At 36.2% G+C, this 8,905-nt stretch overlaps 1 pseudogene; it reads left to right on the top strand.

Moving 5' to 3' along the window:
* The first annotated feature begins 5,345 nt into the window (after positions 1 to 5,345).
* On the top strand, positions 5,346 to 5,860 carry LOC113259668 (60S ribosomal protein L27a-like; annotated as a pseudogene).
* The last annotated feature ends 3,045 nt before the right edge of the window (positions 5,861 to 8,905 follow it).

The following is an 8,905-nucleotide window of genomic DNA, read 5'->3' on the forward strand; positions in this document are numbered from 1 at the left end:
GGGTTCTCATTAGGTTTTACTATCAAGTGAGTGTTTCATTTGACTCTGTGCTTCATAGAGTTTAGCACTTAATCATCATTTTAATATTATGATTGCCTATTAAGTTCCTGATTTTTATTAATCTGTTTCCAAAAGCATTTTTTATTTTAACTTTCATTATTCTTATGGCATAAGCAATTGGATACTACAAAAATAGAAATTAAAAAAAAAAACCTTCATATGTGATAACATTTTGCCATAAAAGTTTTTAGGTATTTCTTATGAATATATTTGCAAAGATACACGTTTTTTTAAAAAATGGTTTACATAATGCCTATTGTTTTATAACCTGCTTTCCTCACTTAATGGTGTAATGCAAACATTTCTTGAGTATGTGTATTCTTTTCATAAGTGTTGCATGTGAAGGATGTTTCTGAACATTTGAATATCTTCAGTTGCCTTCATAGATGAATAATAACTTGGCTGAATATTAAACTATTGGGACAAAAAGTTTTCTCTCAACTCTTTTTGCCAGCTATTATTATAGGGGGAAAAAAGCTGTGTTAGCAATTCTTTTTCTTTATAGTCATCATGTAAGATTTTTTGCCTAGGTTATTTTTACCTTTATGGATAATAAATCTATAATGTAACTTTTCAAATCCTTTATTAGTTAAATTATCTTTTTTATTTGACTATTTCTTTTCTTCTAGATATTCTTTTTGAGGGATATTATAGCATAGTGACTAATAGCTAACTTTGGTGATGGCTTTGGTTCTAATTCTCTCCCTATTAGCTTTGCGAGCTTGGGCTAGTTATTTTTCCCAGTTTCTGTATCTATAAATATGAGGATGGAGTAATGAGAGAATTAAGTGGGTAGAGTGCATGTAAAGTGCTTTAAAGGATGCTTTGTAAATGTTAACTATTGTTGCACATTTAAATTTTTTTGATCTTGCCTACATAGTCGTCATTTAGTTTTTTTTTCTTTTTCCACAATATTTTGGGATATTTCAAGCATGCCCACTACATCACTGGTTTCATTTCACATGGTGTTAATACATCACTTATGTCTTTCAGTGTAGATTTTAAATCTGCTATTGCATTTTTAGCTTGAGAAAACTAATCCTTTCTTATCTCACCTATATCTTTGATTTGTGATTCTGCTGGTGTTTTAGCTTTCTCTTCTATTTCTTAATGTTCTAACTTCGTGTCCTAATTAAAATACCAAATATACACATATTAAATTATTTTTTTCAAAGTTCTCTTTCTTCCATTGGGCCTTACATTTGGTGTCACCTTTCTCTAGGTGCCATTCCTTCTTTTTCCAGAAGTCCAGCTTCCTTTCTTTATTTTGTTTTATTTTTCTATTTATCCACTCTTGGTATTTGCCAACACATTGGGTGTGTCTTGCCCTTTGGCTTCAGAATCTGTTTTCTTTAGTGATGACTTATGGCTATAGTGGCTGATTGGTCCACAGAATTTGTTCTCAGTTTTTACTATCTGCAACTGTTTATCTAATGTCACTATCTAAGACGTGACTTACCTTTTCATTCCATTACCTGCTATGTCATTTTGAGCCCATACATACGTTAAAAAAACTACAATCTTCAATATATCCTGCTTCCACAAATCTTGTCTCTACCTATAAGTGTAATGACTCACTTGTAAGAAGTATACTTTCTAGAAAGAAATGTGCCATCACTATTGTGCCCACACTTTTCCCCTATCCAGTTTCCCAGAGTTTGCAGGATTAGACTCGATGTAGAAAGGGAGGTCAAATGTTGAATTGGGAAGTGGAAGTGGGAAAATGCCCTCTACCTGCTTTGAGAAGCTGAGCCTATAACGAGGGAGGTATTGCTTCTGGAGAGTTCACTTCTGATCCAATGTGTTGTGATGAAATTAGTTTCCTACCTAAGCACCTACTACTCTACTTGATACGTGGTAGGTACAAATGTATATTACTTCCTCTTCTTTATGGTGGGCAGTGTCACTGACTTTGCATTTTGTGAGGATTCTTCCCAAATGCTTCCTAAATTCTGGCATTAGTTTACTGTCAGTCTTAATTTCCGTGGTATGTCATCTTTTCCTTTCCTTTAGATGGTGAATAGTGAGATTTATCCACACTTTCAACCTTTCATACTGAATTATGTATGTATGTTTTAAAAATAATGATCTGGTATCAGAGAGGGAGTAAGGTTGAGGAAACAAGAGTCATGACTAGGCTACATTCATGCTTTTAACCCCAAGTGAAAAAGACTTGAACATTAGTAAGAGGATTAAAGAGAAGAAGAAAGATTGAAAAGATATTTGGGTGGTACAATGACAATGCTTAACAATCAGTTATTTGTGATGTCTGGGGAGATTGGTAAGTAAGAAGAAGGGGCTGACAGTGGCTAGCAGATTCTAACTTACACTATTGATTCAATAACAGTTCAGGGAGAAGTAGGTTGCAGGGCAGGAAATTTAAAATTTTAGTTTTTGACATGTTAAGCACATGAAGTCTGCTGAATGTCCATTTGGAGATATTCAGAAGGTAGTTGTAACTGTGAATCTGTGTTTTAGGAGATCAGTCAGGACAGGGTTGGGAAGTTACCAGCTTATGGAAGTAAGATTAGAGTGAATGAATGTTGTATGCAAGGGGGCAAATGATAAGGAAAAGCAGGAGACTATGGGCAGGGAGATCAGTTAGAATGTTCAATAGCCCAGGAAAGAAATTATCACTGATTTCTCCAGAACAGTAACAAAGTACATAGAAGGAAGGATCAAATTTCAAGGGAGCTTTCTTTGAATGTGCAATTAAGAACAAAGTAGGAAAGTTAACTACCTAACTGGAAGAAATCTGTTTGGGCTGTGGCAAGTGAAACAGAGCACAGAGCCTAAGGAAAGAAGTGAAAATTTGGAATCTCCAACATGAGAGACTAGGAGGCAGGGATAAAGACTAGGGTCAAATGAAACATTGCAAGCCCCACTGAGGCCAGAAACCAGAAATTTGTAAGGGTCACAATTTTCACAATAAGTGATTTTCTCCTTATCTCTTGGTTGTTAAGAAGGAAGAAGGTAGATTTGTTGCCTGGTGAAAGTTTGGAGATTTTCTAGGTAGGCACTATGAAAGGACTAGGGACCATGAAATGACAAAACCATAATAAAAATATGAGGCTACAGGGGTGCAAGTTGTGTACAGAAGCAACTGAAATAATTTATGTTGAAGGTGGGGGAGGTCGTTAATATTCTAGAAAAGAAAAGATGGGTAAAGGGACCAGAGACCTAATTTGGTTGAAGACTGTGTGTCTTAGTTCTTGTAAAAGCTTGGAGGAGGTTAAAGTTGCAACAAATGGTAAAAATTAGATGTTTGTATTTAGATTTCATTTACTCATTTTCTTTCCATCCAGGACAGTGCCAGATATTAAGTGCAGACCACATATGAATGACATAAGGTGGTTTTACTGTCTGAAGCAATGAACAATAGGATAGTGGTACATTCTAGAATGTGATCTTTCCATTTTTGTCCATGTGGCTTAGGATCACCCATATAGATCTATGCAGATTTCTTAGTTGCAGTTTGCCTATTGCCTAATATGTCAATGTAATAATTATCCTGTGTGGAATAGCAGCGGTGGCTGTCATAAGGATGAACCCCAACAATAAATCAGATGAGTGTCTGATGTTGTTTGATAGCTGTAGAAAGAGTCTTCAACGTGTATATTATCTATCTTGACCATGCTGTCTGAAACTTTCCTTGGATTACTTTCCCTGGATTCACTTTCTCAAAAATACAAACCTTATGATGGCAGTGTATTCACAGGGTGAGGGTAACTTAGCAGCACCTTTGCACAGGCAGAAAAGAGTGACCGAGTCAAAGTGCTGGATGCATGGCTGGAAAATGAGGATTATAGTGGTTATAGAAAAACCGTAAGTTACTATTGCTATTATTTTTTAATATAGGCTAGTTTTTATATTCCTAGTACCTTACAATGTAATGAAAATGAATTACAGAATGAGTCTTGCCACTTGTAATTTTGCTTCACTTTCAACTATGCAAAAGTATAGTAACACTTATGTGTATGTAAATATATGTATCTTATGTAAATATAATATTTATGAACCTTTTTTATTTTGATAGGTCAAATCATTTAATAAATCTAGTAAGTTAAACCAACTAACAACCTAAATAGTTTTGTTGGAGTGGCAATTTGAGTGTGCTTCTATGATGGTCTGTTTCCAAAGATAACTGCCTACTTTAAGTTCCTTTAGGGCAAGGATTTTGTTTTATTCATCATTTGGTACTCTATGGTGAGTGAAGTGCTTTAAATATAGTAGGTGATCAATGACTTTTATTTCATGAATAGCAGAGAGTGGAAAATTATGAACTAAAAAGAAAATTAGTTTAAAATGTAAATTCTAGGAGCTCCTGGGTGGCTCAGTTGGTTAAGCCTCCAACTCTAGATTTTGGCTCAGGTCATGATCTCAAGGTTGTGAGATCAAGCCCCATGGCTGACTCTGCCCTCAGCAGGGAGTCTGCTTCTCTCCTTCTCCCTCTCCCTGCTCCCACTGCCCTCTCTCTTTCTCAAACAAATCTTTTTTTTTTTTTAAATGTAAATTCTAGGGGAAAATTTCCATTGATAGAAATAAGAATCCTGCTTATTACCCAGGGCCCTATCATGCAGTCTTGAAGGAAATGAAAACTGTGAATTCCAATATATAATTATTAAAATAAACATTTCATCTTTTTTGTGACACCAAGTTAAATAATCACATAAATCTGGTCTTGGCCAATTTGGTGTGGGCAGAGAGATAGCTTGATTCTTAATAAAGATTATTTGGGATGGCACACTATTTCCCATCGTCTCTGAAACCTCAGTCCTTCTGCCCATGCTTTTTGGCGATAATGCCTTTGCTTTTGAGTAGGAGGACTTGCTAGACCACAAACTTCCAGACTCAATTTTTGTATATCCTGATGAAAATTCTCAGATTTCTCTACTGAATGTAAACAGATGTGTAATGTGTTTAAATTGAAACTTACTGAGTGTTGGCAAAGATTTGCTCAAGTGAATAGGGTGGTGCGTTTGTACTGATCAAGTTGTTTGAAACATTAAAGTGATAAGACACAATAATCTAAACTTGGGATATGGTGGCATGTCTGCCTCAGGCCACCACCTGCTCTGTCACTTCTGCCCCTTCCGGATTTCTCTGAAATTTACTGACCTTTTTGCCTATTTTCCTGATGTTCCACTTAAATCCCTACATTTTGTTGTTTCTTTCACATGTACATTATGATGACGCTTCATTCTCTCCGCTTGAATCTTTCTCAAACTATATTCCAGGGTGACTGCCCCAATTTAGATACAATGCTAATAACATTTAAAAATGAATTAAACTCTTTGGTCTGGGCTGCCAACATGCCATCCAGACTGAAGAAGTTCCGGAAGCTTTGGGGCCACGTAAGCCGTGGACACAGCCACATTGGCAAGCACTGAAGCACCCAGGATGCCGGGGTCATGCCGGTGGCATGCATCACCACAGGATCAACTTTGACAAATATCACTCAGGTTACTTTGGAAGAACTGCTATGAGGCATTACCACTTTAAAAGGAACCAGAGCTTCTGCCAAACTCTCAACCTTGATAAACGTGGACCTTGGTCGGTGAGCAGACACAGGTAAATGCTGCCAAAAACAAGACTAGCACTGCTCCTATCATAGATGTGGTATGATTAAGCTACTACAAGGTTTTGGGAAAGGGAAAGCTCCCAAAATAGCCTATCATCATGAACACCAAATTCTTCAGTTAGGAGAGCTGAGAAGATTAAGGATGTGTGTGCATGCACACGCAAGGCTAGGGGCGGGGTGGTGGTGGTGGTGGTGGTGGTGGTGGTTATGTCCTGGTAGCTTGAAGCCACATGGAGGGAGGTTTATTAAATGCCAACAAGTGCTTTAAAAAAAAAAAAAGAATTAAAAAAAAATTCCCAATGATCTCAGTAAACAGTACCATGTGATACCATGGTTGATATTTCCCAGAGGTTTTAACAAAAGGCTCACAATACTGACCTAGACAAATGTAGATATGGTAACTGAAAAACAATAGGTTGATATAATTCAATTATAAATTGCTACTATTTGAGACTAGCAAGTGAACATCCTGAGAACATAAATAAAAACTAAGTGCAAATTGGAGTAGAAATCTAGAATAAGTGAGGTTATATTTTGAAACTCAAAATCAAAGGGGAAAATTCATAGGATTTCTATATCCAAGTTTTATCTACCAAGAGGAAATCTCATTTGGGGTAGAGATAATGTACTCACTATATATTTAAGTATGAATGGATTTTGTTTTAGTAGGTATGCATAGGCTTCTGAAGTAAAGTTGGGTAAAGCCAGTATTTTTGGTGTCTAAAATGTAACAGACAAACATCACATAAAGTACATGTAGTGGTTAGTCTAAACTTTTAAGTTGCGCCAAGCCTGTGGTGAGGTATCACTCCTCACTAGAGGTAGTTAACAGAGGTGAGTCTCTCTGAAGATGGCACTTTTATAAGCAAGTTATTTTAAATTATATTTATTCTCTTTGAGATTTTATACTCCTTGCAAGCTAATAAGTTTGCCTGTCACAGTTAACATAAATGCGGGTAGAAGATACAAGACTCCTGGTTCAGAAACAAAAGATCTTATCAGCAATAGCAATTGCAATAGCCAGTGTATCAGTATTTTCTTGTGCTGGTTCCCCACACCCCAGTTCCCACCAGATAGTGCAAAGGTTAGGTAATGCCTGTCCACACAGGAGCTGGTGTTAAACTAGACGTGTCTTGAGATTAGGGAACCTGAATCTTTCATAATAGATGTAACTATTCGTGTCTTTTACTCTGAAGATAAGCATGCTTTTTATTATACAAGACAGTAGGCAAACCTGCCCTTTGCTTTGGGAAAACAGCAAAGGCCCATCTTTCAGTGGGTCCTCATCTTTCAAGGTTCTTCGTTTTACAAATACCCATGAAAAGATAGTCTGGAAAAATGATAGAAAGTGCCTCTGTGCTCAAGATGTGGAAAAATGGAAGACACTTACGAACTGTTCTCTCAAAACGAAATTTGACAAAAATGGGCCTCTTCTCTAGATAACCTACATTTAAATTATTGAAGGGTCTGAGAAGCCTTTTCCTTTTATTCTGCCGGAACAGTGGTACTGAGGTGACCCCAGACGGTCCAGAACATCTTAAGAGGATTTGACATTTTTGTCTTCTCTACCGGATAACTACAGTGGCAAACATACAGCTGAATCCTCCTTTAAGCTGACTAATCTACCTACCCTTCCACACAAAAAAATAATAATAAATAATAATAATAATAATAATAATAATAAAGGATTCTGGCAGCCTTGCTTCATTCATTCACAGTTAAGATAGCAATATCATAAATATTTCACTACATCCTAACCTTCCACTCGGATTTCTGACCGGTTCATGATCCCTTTAGCTCCTGACTTTTGCCTTCTTTCCTGTATCCTTACATTTGTTTCTTGAATCTTCTGTTTAGTAATAGTCCTTTGGTAGTGACTTGTAATCCCTCTGATAATACTAGTGCTTACTCCTTGGCTTACATCTATTGTTCAATGCTCTGCAAAACAAATCTGATCCAGCCAGACCTTCTGGATTCTATCTCATGCCTGAGAGCTGGTCCACAGGGTTGAAGTCCACACCCAGTTTTCACCAGCTTTTATGAAAAGAAGCCAGACTCTGCCCCAAACATGAACACCTTCTGTAAGATCTCCGCCAGATGGCCGTCAAGCTTTTACTTGATTTGTATCTTCTGGGTTGTTAGTACAGTCAAAAGAATCAAACAGTAACGTACATTTGGGAGTTATATTTTAAAAAAACAACTCAATAAACCTTGGATTTAAAATAGTCCTTGGATTTAAAACCTATTTCAGTGTGGATCAGATACATCTGGGCATTAAAAAGTATAGAGAACATGTTATTTTCATAAGACATGTAGAATTGTCCAGTCCTTAGTGCTTCAGATATGATCTAGGACCTAGAAATACACAGTGTGACAGGGCTTTTCCTGATTGCAATATATTTTTTGTAAGTAAAGACCACAAATAGTTGAAAATATATGACTTTGAATATAATATAGTTTCACTACCCGATACAGAAGTTTGTGATCTTTAAGCATGGGGAAAACAGTGTGAGGACTGATGTGAATGTCAATGTTAATGACAATATAGACTTTATCAAGCTGTCTTTCCTTATGGTCTTGACCTTCTGTTCTACTCACAATTTCCTTATTTTAATTTTATGATATTGTAATTTTTCCATATTTGTTTATACATTCTTCCAAGTTGTGAGTTAAAGCAAGATATGAACATATTTATAACATCTTCATTGATTTTGTTTCTGTTTATTTAATTCACCTGGATTGGAATACTTTGAAACAAAACATGGCTTTAGCTATATGTGCTGTAGACTCTAGATCCTTTTACTCTCCTGTCAGAGTGCAAGGAGAGTGTATTGTACTTAGAAATACTACCTCAGTTTGGCAACATAAGAATTCCCAAGGATGTTTGGAAGTCAGAATTATAGAAATATTAAAGCCTTAGAAATTAGAAATAAACATTTTTTTTCTGAACAAAGGAGAAAACTGAGCTCCTGAGGAGTAAAAATAGCCTGATACAATCAAGCTTGATACAGTGGTACATTTAATTAACAACAAAGCCAGGACCTCAATTCAAGTCTCCCTGTATTAAATTCAACATTTCCCCCCTATAACCTGCTGTGATTATTTTATCTGGATATTGAAAAGTGAATTAGAATTGAGGAATTAAAAAAATGAAAGCCAATGCTTCTTAACAAAAGACAAGATAATACTCTTAGGGAATGTGGAGCTAATGTGTACTGAATTACTTGGGGGAAATTGAACTTATAACCAGTATGTAGAGACAGG

The sequence above is a fragment of the Ursus arctos genome, unplaced genomic scaffold (assembly GCF_023065955.2).
Source record: "Ursus arctos isolate Adak ecotype North America unplaced genomic scaffold, UrsArc2.0 scaffold_13, whole genome shotgun sequence".
Taxonomy (NCBI): Eukaryota; Metazoa; Chordata; class Mammalia; order Carnivora; family Ursidae; genus Ursus; species Ursus arctos.